Source organism: Macrobrachium rosenbergii, chromosome 23, assembly GCF_040412425.1.
Source record: "Macrobrachium rosenbergii isolate ZJJX-2024 chromosome 23, ASM4041242v1, whole genome shotgun sequence".
NCBI classification, from domain to species: Eukaryota; Metazoa; Arthropoda; class Malacostraca; order Decapoda; family Palaemonidae; genus Macrobrachium; species Macrobrachium rosenbergii.
In genome coordinates, this window is record NC_089763.1 from 34246511 (window position 1) to 34264713 (window position 18203).

The 18203-nt window shown below is 37.8% G+C and overlaps 1 long non-coding RNA gene and 2 other non-coding genes across 3 annotated transcripts in view; all 3 read left to right on the forward strand.

The window, feature by feature from the left end:
• The first annotated feature begins 701 nt into the window (after window positions 1–701).
• LOC136851473 (uncharacterized) overlaps window positions 702–18203 on the forward strand; it is a 544852-nt gene continuing 527350 nt past the window's right edge. Inside the window, exons 1-2 of the long non-coding RNA XR_010856888.1 lie at window positions 702–1755; window positions 9790–10009. This is a non-coding gene — a long non-coding RNA (uncharacterized lncRNA). The remainder of the gene's footprint in view (window positions 1756–9789; window positions 10010–18203) is intronic.
• Window positions 4317–4389, forward strand: TRNAR-CCU (transfer RNA arginine (anticodon CCU)). The gene has a single exon. It is a non-coding gene; the product is annotated as a tRNA-Arg (tRNA).
• Window positions 5575–5647, forward strand: TRNAR-CCU (transfer RNA arginine (anticodon CCU)). Its single transcript has one exon. It is a non-coding gene; the product is annotated as a tRNA-Arg (tRNA).

Sequence of the window (18203 nt, forward strand, 5' to 3'; positions counted from 1 at the left end):
TCAATTGCTTATACGACTGTAGCAAAATAACGCCAACTCTGCACTGATTTTGAAGCATAACAATTATTTCATTCCAGAAGTGTAATACTTTAACGTTTTTATCTAATACCCTTTCGTGGTCTTGGCACTGGGCATGACCTTCATATTAAAGGTGTTTAAAGTTAAGTTGTTTTTATGAATAATGACAGTTTTTTGAGGGGGTGGGGGCGGGCGCTCGGGTGTCATTGTGAACCATTGTCTCCTGATGTTTCGGTCGTGAGTCACTTTAGGCCGTAACATCCAAAACAATGTAAGACGTTATGTTTATGGTATTTACCGTTATGTTTAGTACATCCCCAAGGGACTGGTACTAAACACGGCGCCCAATTTGCACGTAAACGTGCTTACGGCCGAAACCACCCGAATGCGACCCATTTACGTTATAGGTGTTTCGTACTAATGACATCCGCTCACGACGAAGGTCTGACTGTGGCAGCCCCTGGAACATCGTTAAATTTGAATTGACTGCTGTTTTCCATATCTCTGCATTCATAATTATAATGAGAATCTCCGACACAAAAAATGGCATTATTCGTTCAACGTGGGTACCAAGCAAATCATCGTACTGGTTGGCAGGACGTGTACGATACGTCCACGAGACGTGTACTGCGTCAGTTTCCCCTATAATGCGCAATTAGGTACCCAGGTTTGGAAACGGAGTTACTGAACAGCTGTAAATAGTTATCAGTTGACGCGCTTACCCCGTAGTGAATAAGTCAATTCCTTAGTACTGGTATTTAAGTGCTATAGAAATTACGTGAAATACGAAATTAAGAGGAAGATCTGATCATAATGGAATCGAAGGCCTTCTCAGAGTAGGGAGTAAATGGAAGACGAACAAGGTCTCAAGGCTATGAAAGTGCATCAGCCGTTGGACGGGTCATCTACTGTATAGGTGACCACATCGTTGAAATACCTAACTCCTTGGCACATATAAAAGTTCCTTTTCTAACCATTGCTGAAGCATATGACTGGCCGCAGGAGTGTGTGGTGAGGATGTATCAGAGTGAATAAGCTCATTACCGAAAATATTGCTGTGTAACTTTTATGACCAAGAATCATTCGTGATTATTTTGTCCTATATTGTTCTTGCTTGAATAATTGTATTAGTTGTAGTAATTCGTCCTTCCCACGCATATATTTTGTTTATTAGCGTATTGAACGTCCACCGTAGATATATTCCGATCATTAATATTAGCAAGTTAGCCAAATGGCCCCGTGTTGCGTGAAATAGGCCTAACAATTATACTAATTTTTGCGAATATACGCCGTTGCTGTGTCTGTGAAGAATGTATATATTACAAGATTACAAAATGTAGTATATTACAAGTATATATTACAAGATTACAAAATGTAGTATATTACAAACTTACAAAATGTAGAGAAGACTCATGGAAGCACAGTCAACTCCATCTGTCAGTCGAGTGTAACTAGGCCTAAAACAAATCACCCAAAAGTTGCGAGTGAGTGAAATATACGGTTGATTAGTAAGAGCTCGTTAACAAGGAGCAAGGTATTTGCGACCCCGGGCATGGTTAGTTTAATTTGCACCGACCTGCGACCCGCAGTGGTTGTTGACCTAAGGGGCCCCTCCCGTATGCGTTAAAGTGCTGAAGGATATAAGAGCCCTGGTGTGGCCCTCGCGACCCGGACTTGTCAACAGAGGGAGACGATTTGTCCAGGGACAATGTTCATCTCAGACGTCTGTGTGACATCGTAAGTACTTACTGCAGTTCCGTCGCACAAACTAGCGGATCCAGAAAAATGTTATGGAGGGCCACCAATTTTCATGATATACAAATATTTACATAATATATATGTATAATATACATATATAAAATTTTCTCATTTATATTTCTTTAGGCTAATAGATTTTTAATTTTTTCCCATTTTTAATTACTTATTCATGCTGTTATCCAAATCTTCAATATTATTATTTTGTCATTATTTTTCAAGGGTGGGGACGTGCCCAGGTCCCCCCTTCCCCCGGATCCGCTAGTGGTAGCAAAATAGTTTTACCGGTATCAAATCTCCGTCGTCAACTATGGTAGGATTTTGACGAGAAAATACAGAGCAGATTAATCCATTTGATATATTGTAAATGCGATTACTGTAATTATGGCCGTTATTCAACGCGGTTCTGGCTGTTTCGGCCGTAAATCATTTAGGCCGTATAACATCCAAAGACGCTATGTTCATGGTTTTTACCGTAATTATTTAACATTTTACGTCCATACCCAATTAAGGGACTGGTACTAAACACGGCGCCCGTATTGCACGGAAACTTGCCTCCCCCCTAAACGATGAACTCGTTCAGCGGTACTTGGGGAACATGCTTGGGACCGTCCGCTTATTATCTCAATGAGAGTGGTGAGGATATAGGAATAGAGTGGTGAGGAAATAGGAATATATATAGAGTTTAGGCCAAAGGCCATTGGCCAAGCACTGGGACCTATGAGGTCATTCAGCGCTGGAAAGGAAATTGAGAGTAGGTAGGTTTGGAAGGTGTAACGGGAGGGAAACCTCAAACCAGTTGCACTATGAAATAATTGTTAGGAGAGGGTGGATAGCAAGAAAGGTAATATGAATGGAGGTACAGTTAAAGGAATGCAGGTAAAGGGGACGCTGCAAAGAGGTGGAAGAAATGGTATCTAATATTTATAATAGTAATTATTACTATCAATTAATATTCTTCTGTAGCCTATCCATTTTTATATGCGAAAGTTACCAACTACCTTCCAGTGGTGTTCAAAATTGTTTTAAGGGAATTGATGTAAAAAATTACATATGTAAAACGACAAATTATACTAAGAAGCACAGTTCTTCAGTGGATAGAAATATTCAGTAGATAATTTTGTTTAGGTTACGTTCATAGATAGTGGTAAATTGGAAAATTGAAAGAAGTGGTAAATTGAAAGGAGTGGTGGTAAATGAAAAGAAGTGGTAAATGGAAAGATAGTGGTGGTAGATTGAAAGAAGTGGTGGTAAATGAAAAGAAGTGGAAAATGGAAAAGAGTGGTGGTGAATGGAAAGAAGTGGTAAATTGATTAAAAGAAGTGGTGGTAAATGGAAAGAAGTGGTAAATGGAAAGGAGTGGGAAATTACAGGAAGTGGTAAATTGAGAGAATTGGTAAATGAAAAGAAGTGGCATCGCTGCTCTTATTTTGTCATTTCCTTTTGCCATTTTACTCCCAGGCCGGATATCGTTGTGATGTATACCTTTCCAGATGGCGTTTTAAGTTCTTCGGGTTAGTCCGATGTCGTTTTAGATATTTCGGATAATTTGAGAGAATCTACCGCGTTAGATAGCTAGAAAGAAAGAAACAGCGGTAAATAACGCTTTAGTGTATAATTTTAAGTATTGCCGTGTTGATAATTGAATCTAGATGTGCTACTATAGCTTCTTATCTACGCGTCACCTACACCGAGCAGCTGTAGTACTAAACATAGCGGAAGCTCCTTGGGACGCCTGGTTTAGTACTACCCCCTCGGGGATCAGAATATTATATACATTCATTTCTATATTGTATGGTAGACAAATTATATTAATAAACGATGTCTTCGTGCGGCCGTCTACTTTACATCTACCCAAAGAAGCATCGATAGTTAAGTCGTTTTGGGTAAGGTTTCCAGTCGTTCCATAGGATCTCGAGTAATTCCAGTTGATATTTTAGGTCAAATTTGGGGTGATATTAAATCTTCCGAGTTAATGTTTCACTTGATGCATACTATATGATACTGTTTAAGTCCTTCGAGATATGTCATCTAGAGTGTTATGTCATTCTAGTTGATATTTCAAACATATTTAAAGCCATTCTAGATATTGTGGGTCGTTCCAGTTGTAAATACGCATAATTCTGGAAAACTTTTCCAGTTCTCAGAAAAATAATCTTGCATTTGCAAATCTGAAATAATCAAGCCAATATATATCGTTTATATAAAGCCTTAAAAAAGAGATAGTAACAAACAAATAATGACGCTTCCAAGCAACCTTCAAGAGAACCTCTCATGCTTTCAAGCAATAAACAAAATTGCCAAGTAATTACCAAACTTTTAACGACACCCACGTGAAGAAAGCAAAGGCTGGGTGTTGCGTAATAATTGCATGCACATAACAAGCAAGTGAAGACGTCCTGGAAAGCATTGTAGTAGGAAATAGATATCTTCAGTTTTGTGTTGACTGGGAAAATCTCATCCGATTTGGGAAGGCAAAAAAAAATCGACCCCCTAAAATGACTTACGGAACGGGACCTCGACAATAGCAGCTCTTGCAGGCGGCCCCTGTGGCCCAATGGATAAGGCATTGGCCTCCTAAGCCAGGGATTGGGGGTTCGAGTCCCCCCAGGGGTTTCGGTTATTTTAGTCAATGTTGTTTTTAATTTGTTTTTCAATCATCGGTCTAATGTAGGTTTCGGTGCTAGGCAGGATGACGAGTGTTGTTCTCTTTAAAAAATTCAGGTTTTTTGGGAACTTCTTGCAACAGTGCTTGCCTGCGGTGGTGCCAAGTCGCGTTTGTTTAGGTGAATTTTCCATTTGTTTTTGCATCAAAACTTGTGTGTTTTGATAGTTATTTATCACACAAATAACGGTGTATTCAAAGGGTAAAGTCCTATGATGTACATCGTGAACTCTAGTCAGGTTTAATATCTTTTTCAGCGGTCAGATGGATCTACTTGTGCCGTGTAGTAAAGTTGGCAGTACAAGAGTTTTGTAATTCAGTATTCACGCAATTTCATGTAATTGTCATCAGGAATGAATGCAGATTACAAAATGTTTTCATAATGACCACTGAAACTCGTATATTGTTCGAAAATTCGGTTAGGAATAACGGTACAGTTCCGCTGCTTCAGTTACCAAACCCGAGACTTGACCGATGAGTCGACTTCCCATCGAATACGATTTAATATCTGTGTTACGACAGGTTTTCAAGTGAAATTTACCTTGCATCTTATGTCTCAGACAATCCTAAATAATCTTCGCAAAGTTCAATATGAAATGAATCCATTACAATCTATTTTTCAAGCCGAAAAGAGGTTCGCGCTCGTGAACTCGTGTTCGGAGCTTCGTTGGCCGCCGGTTGCGAATCAGCTTGGACCTGTTGCCGCTCCTCCGTTCCTATTGATTTTCGGGGGACTGGCGCCGCAGCCGATGTTATTTTCGTCTCTCGCTCTGGTATCCATTTCGCTGTCATTATTTATTCCTCAGCCGGTGGGACATCACACATAGACCTACTCTTGAGCATGTGGAATTCGAGTCGGAAATGAAGGATTTTGTGGGGTAAAGGCTTCCTCGTTCGTTCGACGGTCTGTGAAACCGGATTCCGTTCACCTTTGTGAAGATGTCGGGAGCCAGCACAAAGAAGTATAAATGCCGACGGAAATACAAAGAGATCGAAAGGAAACGAACAGTAGAACAACAGAGGAACGTCCAAGAACGAAGAATGATAGCCAAAAACTAACAGAGCAAGGAACGAACCGCAAAAAAATAATGTAGTTTGCCAATGAACTACTTTAGAGATCTCTCTCCTCGTATCTCGCCCCTGTGGCCTAATGGATAAGGCATTGGCCTCCTAAGCCAGGGATTGGGGGTTCGAGTCCCCCCAGGGGTTGCGAGAACTATTTTCTTTTTGTTTTTTCCCCCTCTCACTCACTCACTCTCTTGCTTCCATGAATTGAACTTCAATATCTATATAGTTGTTGTTCCAATATATTTGGTTCTTTGGCAATAGTGATCCGTCTGCCTGAGCTGTGGTTTGTAGATGTTTTTTTTTTTTTTTTTACTGGAACCGTAGAGATCTTTTAAGCTTTCGCTTTGTAGATATGATCTCGTGACTGTTCGAGCAACTAACTGATGCTTTGCTTTAAAGCATGGGGTTCGGTCCACATACACTTCCTTCTCGGAATTCGAGTCTGTTGCGAAGGCTGGTTTCGATCAGACGCGGATTCCAAACGCGCTTCTGAAAGAAGAAGAAGAGTCGCCCTCCAGCGTAACGTTTGATTGAAATAAACATTGGGTTCTGTGGAGAAAAATGAAGATGATTTTGATCCAAAACAAAGGAATGACGCAGAGTTTACTGAAGTTAATGAGTGGATGAAAAGGGATTGGGGTTTTGTCAGTGAATCAGTGGTTGGGCCAGAGATAAACTGAATTAATGAACGTAGATGAATAATGAATGTGATGATCATGAATCTTGGCTCGGCAACAAGATTAGTGATCCCCCCTCTCTCTCTCTCTCTCTCTCTCTCTCTCTCTCTCTCTCTCTCTCTCTCTCTCTCTCTCTCTCTCTCTCCAAATATCTGACGTGTAACCGGTACGAAAATGATCAAAGTGATTTGATGTATTTAGGGCTATCAGCCACCATAAAAGAATAAGACTGATGTATGTATGTATGTAAAGACCATCCTTCAAATTTGGGGATGTGGCCACACCCAGATCGTTCACCGCGCTGTTAAATTAATCGAATATTATTCTCAGTTTTATATAAGGTATATACTTCAGGCAGACAGTTAAACTTTCCTTCATTTTTCTTTTGAATAAACCCAATGCTTTTTATCTCTGCGTACGAGTCCTCTCATGCAGTTGGAAACGAAATTGATGAACGGAATTCTCGTCAAGTTTATGTTGCTCTGTTGAAAGCCAATGGTTTGACAACGGTCTTCTTCTGCCAACTTCGTCAGAGGAGGAGGCAATGCGGTCTTTGTGTACATGCAAATAGCTTCAATTGCAGTACATATACTGTGCATACATGAAGACGAGTAATGTTAAGGCATTGTATCTGTGCGGTTTGGTATCGCAGTGCGGTTGTACTTGAAATAACAAGTTACATGTTCCGCGTTTTGGTAGCATTGAAAATACTTTGTTGCAATCCTTTATAGAGGGGGACTTCATCATGTCCTGTTTTGGGCGTGTGGTGGGTTAAGGGGGAGGGGGCGAAGGAGTCATGAGTAAATATGCCTTACGTTAATGTATGCAAATGACAGTTGCCTACAGTCATTCGAAAGATGTTTGAAAACGTTATTTGGAATATGCTGGATGTTCTTGCTAGTTAGTAGCTAAAACAAGTTACGATATAAAACGCTCCGGTTTGGAACAACAAACGCGAAACTTGGATGAAGCACATGCAAACAAACGTGTTCTCTATATTATTATTATTATTATTATTATTATTATTATTATTATTATTATTATTATTATTATTAACAAATAGTTTGCTGTTGCAATTGAAAAACTCAAACGTTGCAACTTCAGTGAAAAAGCATGAAAAGATTTGTTTTGGTTGACATACCTCCATATATATATATATATATATATATATATATATATATATATATATATATATATATATATATATATATATATATATATATATATATATATATATATATATATATATATATATATATATATATAGAGAGAGAGAGAGAGAGAGAGAGAGAGAGAGAGAGAGAGAGAGAGAGAGAGAGAGAGATTCCTTTGAACCAGTATTCCATGTGTGACCTGTAACTAAAGCTCCTGAAAGGATAAATAGTCGATTGTACGGCATTGCAACCCTGGGTGGAGAATGTTGGGTCAGGGGGGGTTGGCAAGCAACCTCACCCCTTTACTGTTTTAATCGAATAATTATCAAAGTAGATTGAATTTGAGTGGCGAACACTACATAAAAAAATCTCATTTTTATTTGAAATATCGTATTTTACCACAGCCTTAGTTATTAAAGCTTTTTATAATAATAATAATAATAATAATAATAATAATAATAATAATAATAATAATAATAATAATAATAATAATAATAATAATGGCTTTATTTCGCATAAAATACACTGGACTGACTTATATACATAGAATTTAAACTACAAAATACTAAAAAAGTAGATACCAAAAATATATTTTATAGGTGGGTAAGTGGTTGCGGGTCCCAATGAGACATGTGAAGCCGACTGGAGGAGTTCATTGATCAATTACTGAATTTCATTGTTTCTGTCTTTCTCTCTTATATAAATTAAAAGGATAAAAGAAGAAAACTGTTGGTCTTTAAATTCATATATGAGTGACTGGAGAACACACACAATATAGAGAGAGAGAGAGAATATGTATGTGTGTGTATTGGATATTGGCCACTTTCAGTTAATTAAAGCCATATTCCCTTTGTTATTGTTCATTTACTCGGTGTGAATATTTACGCAGTTTTAGTTAATTTTCGGAAGCATATTCGGCGTCGATGACCATCGTTTCTGTGACGCCTGTTTATATGTGCCAGTCGGTCAAGTTAGTGAATAAAATAAGTGGAAAGCCAAGTTACTTAGGAGTCAGGTATGCTGAATTTCTTGCGGAAATGAAAGTAATTGGAAATTATTATAAATAAATTATTAAAAGATATGCTTTTTAAATTCCATTGTTAAAAAATATCTATCTTTTAGAATCTATCTTTTTGCATCTATCTATCTATATATCTATATATATATATATATATATATATATATATATATATATATATATATATATATATATATATATATATATATATATATATACATATATATATATATAATATGAAAATATGAACGTGATGAATATTTAAATCTTTATTTATATATTATATATATATGTATGTATATATATGTATGTATATATGTCTATATATATATATATATATATATATATATATATATATATATATATATATATATATATAGAGAGAGAGAGAGAGAGAGAGAGAGAGAGAGAGAGAGAGAGAGAGAGAGAGAGAGAGAGAGAGAGAGAGAGAGAGAGAGAGAGGAAACGGCCTAAGTCCTTTTCCAAACTTAATTAATTATACATGTGCATGCTTACGCCATATGTATGTAGATATGCAAGAAATTTATGAAATCACCCCTGATATTGACACGAAAATAAACTTTTTATCTAACCTAAAGATAGGTTTTGGTTAAAAAAAAAACATTACGCACCTCTCTGATTGATTCTTTTAGTAAAACTTGAACTCTTGCGTTTATTTCCGTGCATTGACAAACGACAGTGAATGTTGTTGTCACATTGCCGGGTAAGAAAGAGAGAAGAAGAAGAAGAAGAAGTTCCGTACCCAGTCAAGCCATATGTTGACAAGAGCAACCTGTCTCCTTATGGTTCGCTGTTCATGCACACTACTTTTGACGCTTTGTGTCGTCACAGGCTGATGCGACGCGCTTTTGGCAAACGGTTTGTTGGTTGACGGCAGAGAGGAGAGAGAGAGAGAGAGAGAGACGGGAAGGCGGAGGAAGCAGTAGGTAGACAGATTTAATAGACAGCTGATAGAGGGACGGAGAGGAGGAGGAGGAGGAGGAGGAAGATGAAGAAATTCTTCGTTTTCTGTGTATATATTATAATTTTGCTTCATTTCTCGTACAGAAATAATGAAAAATGTAGATGGAAAATGTTCTTGATTTATAATAAGGCTTCGCCGAGTACATCCATCTATCTGTCTGTGGAAATACAGAAAAGGAATGTAATGGGGGGAAATGAAGATAAATCATAATTAATCTTTTAAGGATTAGATATAAAACTAATTTCACAAACCCAAATACGCAAAGTTGGCTTATTTCAATGAGTTTTCCCTTTAAGAATTGCTAACAGAAGATAAATAAGCACCTTTATATATACAATTTTATCTCATCGTTCTGGCGATGTTTTAAAAAATGAAACAGATTATAATACTTAACTAATTTATTTTCCATGTAACGAAACCAGTCTTCTTATCTATTTATCGCATTGCAGGTAAGTTCAGCAATGCAGGTGTGCTTTAGCCAAGCAAGGCAATGCAGGCACATCATTCAGGCGTCCGAAGCTGTTGCTTCTTCCCTTTATCGCGAAACTCAAAACGGCGTTGAGCGGGATGCAGTGTGTTTCAACAGGGCCCCATAACCGAGGGGCCACTTCGGCACTTCGGGGGAACGGCTACTGTAATCAATCTGTATATTAGTGCCATTCAATATCGGTAAGTGTGTGATGACAAAGTCTTCTTTTTTTATTCCCTGTAAAAATTACTCTTTGTCACCTACCCTTTTTCTCGTAGAATTTACCTGCGATTAAGGTATGGTGTCTTTGAAGCGGCCGTGTTACCTACCTGCCTCCTTTTATTTAGCGTTTACTTGTGATTAGGGCGTCTTTGAATGGGTCTTGTATTCCATGTAGCGGGAATTTGGACTAGGTACGAATTGCCTGTTGATTTATAACTTCAGATGATGAATTAACATAACGTACGTAGGAATTGCATGTTTGTTTAGATTTTTGATTGATGAATTGGCGTACGTAGGAATTGATTGATGAATTTGGCGTACGTAGGAATTTCCTGTTGATATAGAATTTTAATGGTGCATTGGCGTACGTAGGAATTACCTGTTAATTTAGAATTTTAGATTATGAATGACGTATGTAGGAATTTCATGTTGATTTAGAAATTTAAATGGTGACTTATGTAGAAATTGCATGTTGATTTGGAATGTTTGATGAATTGACGTATATAGGGATTACATGGTGATTTCGAATGTTAGAATTTGAATTGACATATGTAGGAAATGCATGTTGATTTAGAATCGTAGATTATGAATTGACGTACGTAGGAATTGCGTATTTCGAATTTTAGATTATGAAGTAACTTTTGTAGGAATTGCATGATTTAGAATGTTAGATGAACTGATGTACGAGAAAAATAAGCAGCAAATATGTTTGTTTATTTGCAGACCCGTAGTTTCTATTTTGTTTACAGAAAGCTTATTTTGTGTCGCTTATTTTGTGTCAGCTTGAGCGTATAAAAGCAACGCATCTGTTGTGTTCCAAAACGCGGTGGTAGGTTGCAACCTTTGGACCTTGGTTTGCATGGGCATTTCACGCGAATTTCTGGAATCCTTTTTGATGTGAAGTTAATTTGTGCAGCTTCGTGAAGTACGTTGAATCCTATTTGGTGTGTGTTTGCCTGTGCATAGCTTTCGATAAATAAAGGGAAAATGTTCCTTGAAGATTATATATATATATATATATATATATATATATATATATATATATATATATATATATATATATATATATATATAGATAGATATATATTATGTAGATAGATAGATAGATAGATAGATAGATAGATAGATAGATGGATATGCATAATGGAAGAATAGTTATATATATATATATATATATATATATATATATATATATATATATATATATATATATATATATATATATATATATATATATATAATCTATACATACATAATAGATAGATAGACAGACAGATAGATAGATAGATAGATAGATAGATAGATAGATAGATAGATAGATAGATAGATAGATAGATAGACATGCATAATGGAAGAAAGTTATCTATGATATTGGTAGTGTTTTAAAACTCATGGCATAGAAAGGCCACGCACACCCCTCCATCAATGCTTTAATTAATATTTATTTATTTATTTTTATATATTTATTATATATTTATTTATTTATTGAACAGGTATGTGGCTTTGAGATGCATTAGATTCACAACCGTCATCTTTAATTATATGTAGGAATGCTTTGCGTAAATGTAACCTTTTTAACGGGACGATTTTGCAGTCACTTTTGAAACCAAATATTTGTCCATACATCAAAACAAAGCTGGCAACTCCCCCTCCTCCTCTTCCTCCTCCTCCCTACCCAGCCGTTCTCACTCAACCTTGCCTCCTCCCCTTACTGCTTGGCATAAAAAAAAAAATAAAATTGAACTAATTTTAAAATAATATAATTAAAATTTGAGAATCTTTTGAAGTCACGCCTAAAGGCGACATCCATTTTCTATCGAGACCTTTTTCCCTTTCTTATGATGCAATGAGAGAACTTGAACGATGCGGCCTGCTTTTCTTCCGGGTCAACAGCGTCCCATAGACGCGGGGAGATTTGCTGCACTGCGGTTCCCGCTGCGGCAAATTGCTGTTATTTCGTTCGTTTTTCACGATGTCTTATAACGAGGAGATTACCGAGTACCCTTAGGAGATGTGACTTTAAGGGTTTCGTTAATTGGTTATTTACTTGAATAAATAACGTTAGAAAGATAGGGTTAATGCGTTTTATTTATAAGACGATTTACCTTAAGAACAAATTGATAATATAAAATGGTCGTCTTAAGGATAATAAATAAATAATAATACAGGGAGCTCGGTAAATTCATCCCAAGGTAATCGATTACATTTTCACCTAATGAAAATTGCTTTTAAATCATTTATCTTGGTTTATTTGCTTTGGATTACTAAATAAACAAAGCTGCTTCTATCCACGCATGCTTAAGCACTAAAGGTGTATTGCCATTGCGGTCGTATTTCTTATTTGTTTATCGATTGCTTGATTAACACAAGATTGTATTGTAAAGACGATAAACAACCAGTAAAGTTCGTCCTTCCTTGTAGCCCCCAACACTGCCTAGCCTTTACTTAGCCATTCTCTCTCTCTCTCTCTCTCTCTCTCTCTCTCTCTCTCTCTCTCTCTCTCTCTCTCTCTCTCTCTCTCTCTCACAATTCCTCCTTAGGTCTCTCTCTCTCTCTCTCTCTCTCTCTCTCTCTCTCTCTCTCTCTCTCTCTCTCTCTCTCTCTCGCGCTCCATCCCTCCTTAGGTTGCTCTCTCTCTTCTCTCCCACTCTCTCTCTTTTTCTCTCTTCTCTCTCTCTCTACTACCGCTATCACGCAGTACTAAAGTGGACTATCTTAGCTACGGACTTGACAGAACTCCATAAGGAAGGTTGGTGCGTGGACTCCGCAGACAAGGAAGGGGTTTGACGCAACCGTTAAGCTATTCCAGTGTTCCTTTCCCATCTTTATTTTGCGTTTTCCCTCTGTTGTTTCTTCTCCGTCTATAATTTTTCCAGCTTTATACGCATATTCTCTCTTTTTCGTTTTTCTCCTCCTGCACGCTTTCGTCGTCGAATGATGCGTATTTTGTCAAAATTAGGGAGAAATGCGTCGTTTGATAATCTTATTTATGTACGTGACGATTATTAAGGTTCTAGGCTTATTAAGTATGATTGTTGCTTGGAAGCTTATTATATGTTATATAATGAATATTTTATGTTAATTATATTAGAATTCAAGGTCAGATGTGACAAATAACGCCATAATTTTAAGGTATTATTTTTGTTCCAACATGACATTGTTACTGCAAATATAAATATCAAAGAAAACCGGCAAACGAAAACATCATAGAAAACTGAAATGGGAGACTCGTCTAAATTGATAAGTTCTTTTAAAATTTTTTTTGCTTTCGTCGATTTTTGGGTATTTTTATATTTATCCGTTAGTTGGTACTCAGTTCTTTGTTAATTTTTTTATATTATGTTCTCTCAATGTCGTTTCTTCCTCGTTTTACTAAGTTAATATTAAATAAGCTTGTATATTGTTGTTCGTAGGAGATTAGAGTTTTGTCATGGGTGTGGGTAGTTTTGAGATAGGTTAAGCACTGTACGTAAACTCATTAACAAGGTTGAATTGCATTATTACCATAATTTCTACTCTAATATTGGTACATATGACGATTTTGTAGTGTTTTTATACGGCCTTGTTATGATGATTTCACTTTTAAAAAAAAGAACAAAGATCTTGTTGATCCAAAAAACTAAAAGAACAAAGATCTTGTTGATCCAATAAACTAAAAGAACAAAGATCTCGTTGATCCAAAAGTAACTGATTTGTCATAGGACTTCGTGTTTCTTTTCTTTTATGTTGTTCCTAATGTATGGCCTTTTTCTTCATCTTTGTGGATATCCTAGTATCAAAATACATTTTTATGCATCGTAGTAAAATACTGTAGTATTTAACGTGGGTGACGCTTGTGAATGAAATCATACAATTCGGTCAATCAATCCATCTCTCACCTGGTTAGCGGTTCCTTTAAGTAATTTTCCAGCATTTCATTGCGTTCAAATCACATTTTATTTTCCCATGTAATCTATTTTTCATTCCTCATAAATATTATCATCAATGTAATTATTGGCAATGTGAATATAGAATCTCATTTTATTTTCTGCAGGGGCATTTGTATTCTTTCTAGAGTAAAGGAGGTTTTAGAGGTGTAACAGAGGAGAACATACCAGTTGAACTAGTAAACAATTGTTAGGAGAGGGTGGAAAGAACAGCGGGAGAAAGAAATTATGAACGGAGGAACAGTAAAAGGTATGAAAGGGGTTGCAGGTAAGGGCCGAAGGGACGCTGCAAAGAATATCAAGTAATGCCTACAGTGCACTGCGTGAGGTGCACTGATGGCACTATTCCCCCTAAGTGAACTTGACAGAGCTGAAAACTTATTTCCAAAATCTCCCACTAAAAAAAAAAATGCCTCTAGACAAAAAAAAAAAAAAAAAACTACCTACCTCTCAGACCCTCTGCAGCACAAATTCCTCCTCTTCTCCTCCTGTGTACACAAACACGACACTCCCAAAATATCGGGCGGTACCCTTTGAGGACACCACACCCCTTCCCCCCCTTCGCCCCTTTGAGGACACCACACATACCCCGCCCGCCGGGGGAGGGAGGCCACCAATTCGGTAAGCTACCCTCTGTCGGTTAGGGGGACTCAAAGGGCAACTCGACCCTGTTACTCGACTCGAAGTCACGTGCGGCCGAGGGTGGTCGACGGGCGAGCCAAATGAGGTCGGGACGCCCTGTCCGAGAGGTCACGAGAGGTCAGGTGGTCGTTTAATGCCCCAATGAACGCCTATGAGCAGCGTGGGTGGTTTGTCTCGGGCGGTTGGGTCATTTGTTACTCGGTTTGGGAACCGAGGGTAATAGGCACTAAAGAGAGAGAGAGAGAGAAAGAGAGAGAGAGAGAGACAAGGGGGGGGCGGTTAGGGAGAGAGGGCGATAAAGAGAGATGAAGAAGAGAGAGAGAGAGAGAGAGAGAGAGAGTAAGCGATAAAGAGAGATAAAGAACGAGAGAGAGAAAGGGTGATAAAGAGAGAGAGAGAGAGAGAGAGAGAGAGAGAGAGAGAGAGAGAGAGAGAGAGAGAGAGAGAGAGAGAGAGAGAGGTGGATGTTGGGAGGGCGACAGTTGGGAAAGTGACCACGAATTTACTAAAAGCAAGAATGAAAATCTGGTATTTCAATTCACGGCTGTATGTAAAAATGCACAGTGCAGATACAACTGATATTTTATAAAATATGTACATCGGAGAAACAAGTTGGATACCTCACCGAATGATTGAGATAATAATGATAACAATTATAGTATACGCATTTAAGGTCTAGGTAATAGACTAATACACAAGGTAGACATGATAGAGACTTCAGATATACAATGACACAACAAGAAAGACTCAGCAGTTACACAGAAATGTTGCAAATGATAATAATAAATTGTATGTTATGTATATATATATATATATATATATATATATATATATATATAATAATAATAATAATATATATAGAATTATAGCTTAATAGGTGTTTCTATACAGGCCAGAATTCGAACCAAGACCTTGTTTAGAAAATACGATAGACAGATCCTTTGACCACCCAACTATATGTCCATGCACAATGCCAAATACAAGTTGCCCGGGTGCCCAAGTGGGCTGCATACCCGGAGGGCATAAAATACACCTGGTGTACAACAAACTCAATGAAGCATAGGCCACCGTTACATGGGTGTCGTGTTCACGCTTCCTAACGAGTCGATTTTTTGCCTCTGCGCATGTGCGTGAGATGAAATAGTGCTAATGGGTATTCAGATGAGAGAGAGAGAGAGAGAGAGAGAGAGAGAATGTGTTCCTTTTTATTTATTAAAAGCATGTAATGGTCTTTGTTTATTTACTTGTGGTCGATGGAAAAGTGATAAAGGATATTGAGAGAGAGAGAGAGAGAGAGAGAGAGAGAGAGAGAGAGAGAGAGAGAGAGAGAGAGAGACGGGTTTTCATAGATTTCCTTTTAAATGATCACTCATCATTAGTAAATTGCCGATTTTTGCTTTCGTGAATTTGCTCTGAAATTTTAAGGAATCACTTTCAACTCGAGGTCTGGTCGGTCCTTCACGGAGAGGTGCACTGTAAGCATTACCGCAGGTTCTTTGCAGCGTCCCTTCGGCCCATAGCTGCAACCCCTTTTTATTCCTTTTGCTGTACCTCCATTCATGTTCTCTTTCTTCAGTCTTACTTCAGTCTTACCTCCCACCCTCTCTCCACAGTTGTTTCACATTGCAATTCGGGAGGTTTTCCTCCTGTTACACCTTTCAAACCTACCTACTCTCAATTTCCTTTTCAGCGCTGAATGATCTTACAGGTCCCAATGCTTGGCCTTTGGCCTAAATTCTATATTCAATTCGATTCAATAACTTTTCGAGACAGCTTATTCAGGACAGACTTACCTGTCACTGGTGAATGCATGACTTCCCCCTAATGTTATGGGTTGTAGTAAATAACAAATAAACAAGGAATCAGATGAATACGTAAAAGAATAATGAATAAATATATTTACAGACAAAATGAGCTGCGTTGAATGCCCCATTCCTTTGACGTCGAAAGCATTGAATAAACAAGTAAAAAATGCGCCAGGTTTCTTCTGGGCACTCAAGGCCATAATCAAGGCCACCGAAAATAGATGTAGCTTTCGGTGGTCTCGGTATAATGCCGTAGGAGCCGCGGCCCATGAAACTTTAACAACGGCCCGATGGTGGCCTTTCCTATATCGCTACCAGAAGCACGATTATGGCTAATTTTAACTTGAAATGAAATAGAGACTATTGAGGCTAGAGGGCTGCAATTTGGTCTGTTTGATGACTGGAGGGTGGATGATCAACATACCAATTTGCAACCTTCTGGCCTCAGCAGTTTTTAAGATTTGAGGGCGGACAGAATAAAGCCGATACAATACTTTTTCGTATACAGAAAACAAAAACTGCAGCAGCAAGCCACTGCAAAAGTCGTTAGCAATCACCCACTGATTCAATTGAATTGCTCCTCAAACAGCTGTGCTGTCTATATTTTTTTTTTGTCCGGTTACTGTTGTCAATCGCCACGTGCAGATTAGACCGTGTTGACATTGTGTCTATTTTACCAGTTTTGTCCAGACTTACGTCAAGGTTTTTTTTGTCAAGGTTTTTTTGTCGGGGTGGGCCCATATCCTCTTTTCAAGTTATCAGATCATCATCAAATACCTAACCCCGTTGGGGTGTTAGTGCCGTCAGTGCACCTCATGTGGTGCACTGTAGGCATTACTTAAGGTTCTTTGCAGAGTGCCCTCGTTCCCTAGCTGCACCCCCTTCATCACCCCCCTTTGAGGTTTTTAAAACCTTTTACTGTCGGCTTCCATTTCAGCGCTGAATGACCTTATAGATCCCAGCACTTGGCCTTTGACCTAAATTCTATATTCAGTCAAATTCAACCAGATACCTAAATCATTCTGATGTTGAATATTGAATGGATTTTGATTCGACGGCAAATTCAGTGTAAAATGGCTAAATTGCTTATTACTTTTATTGTTATGTTATTTTATAATTTAAAAAGTGAACCCTTATTCATGTGGAACAGTCTGCAAGGGCCATTGACTTGAAATTCAAGCTTCCAAAGAATATGGTGTCCATTTGAAAGAAGTAACAGAGTTAATAGGGTTTAGAATTTTTTGAAAATATACGCTGCTGTTATCCATGAAAACCTAAAGTAAATCGTATTACAATACCATAAAGTTTTGAAACTGCATTTAGTCACTGTGGAGTACTCCTAGAAAATCCTTATTTCAACAATGTCTAGGGTCTTGTATATTTTTCCCTGGGGTATAAAACATATGCACCCATACGCACATGCCCATACTTTGCCATGAGGTATAAGATATATGCGCCCATATATGCACATGCCCATACTTTGCCCTGAGGCATAAAACAAGGATATGCACATGCCCATACTTTGCCATGAGGTATAAAATTTATGCGCCCATATATGCACATGCCCTTCCTTTGCCCTGAGGTATAAAACATATACACCCGTATGCGCATGCCCATACTGTGCCCTGAGGTATAAAATAAATGCGCCCATATGCACATGCCCTTCCTTTGCCCTGAGGTATAAAACATATGCACCCTTAATGCACATGCCCACACTTTGCCCTGAGGTATAAAAAATATGCCCCCATATGCACATGCCCATAATTTGCCCTTAGGTATAAAACATATCCACCCATAAT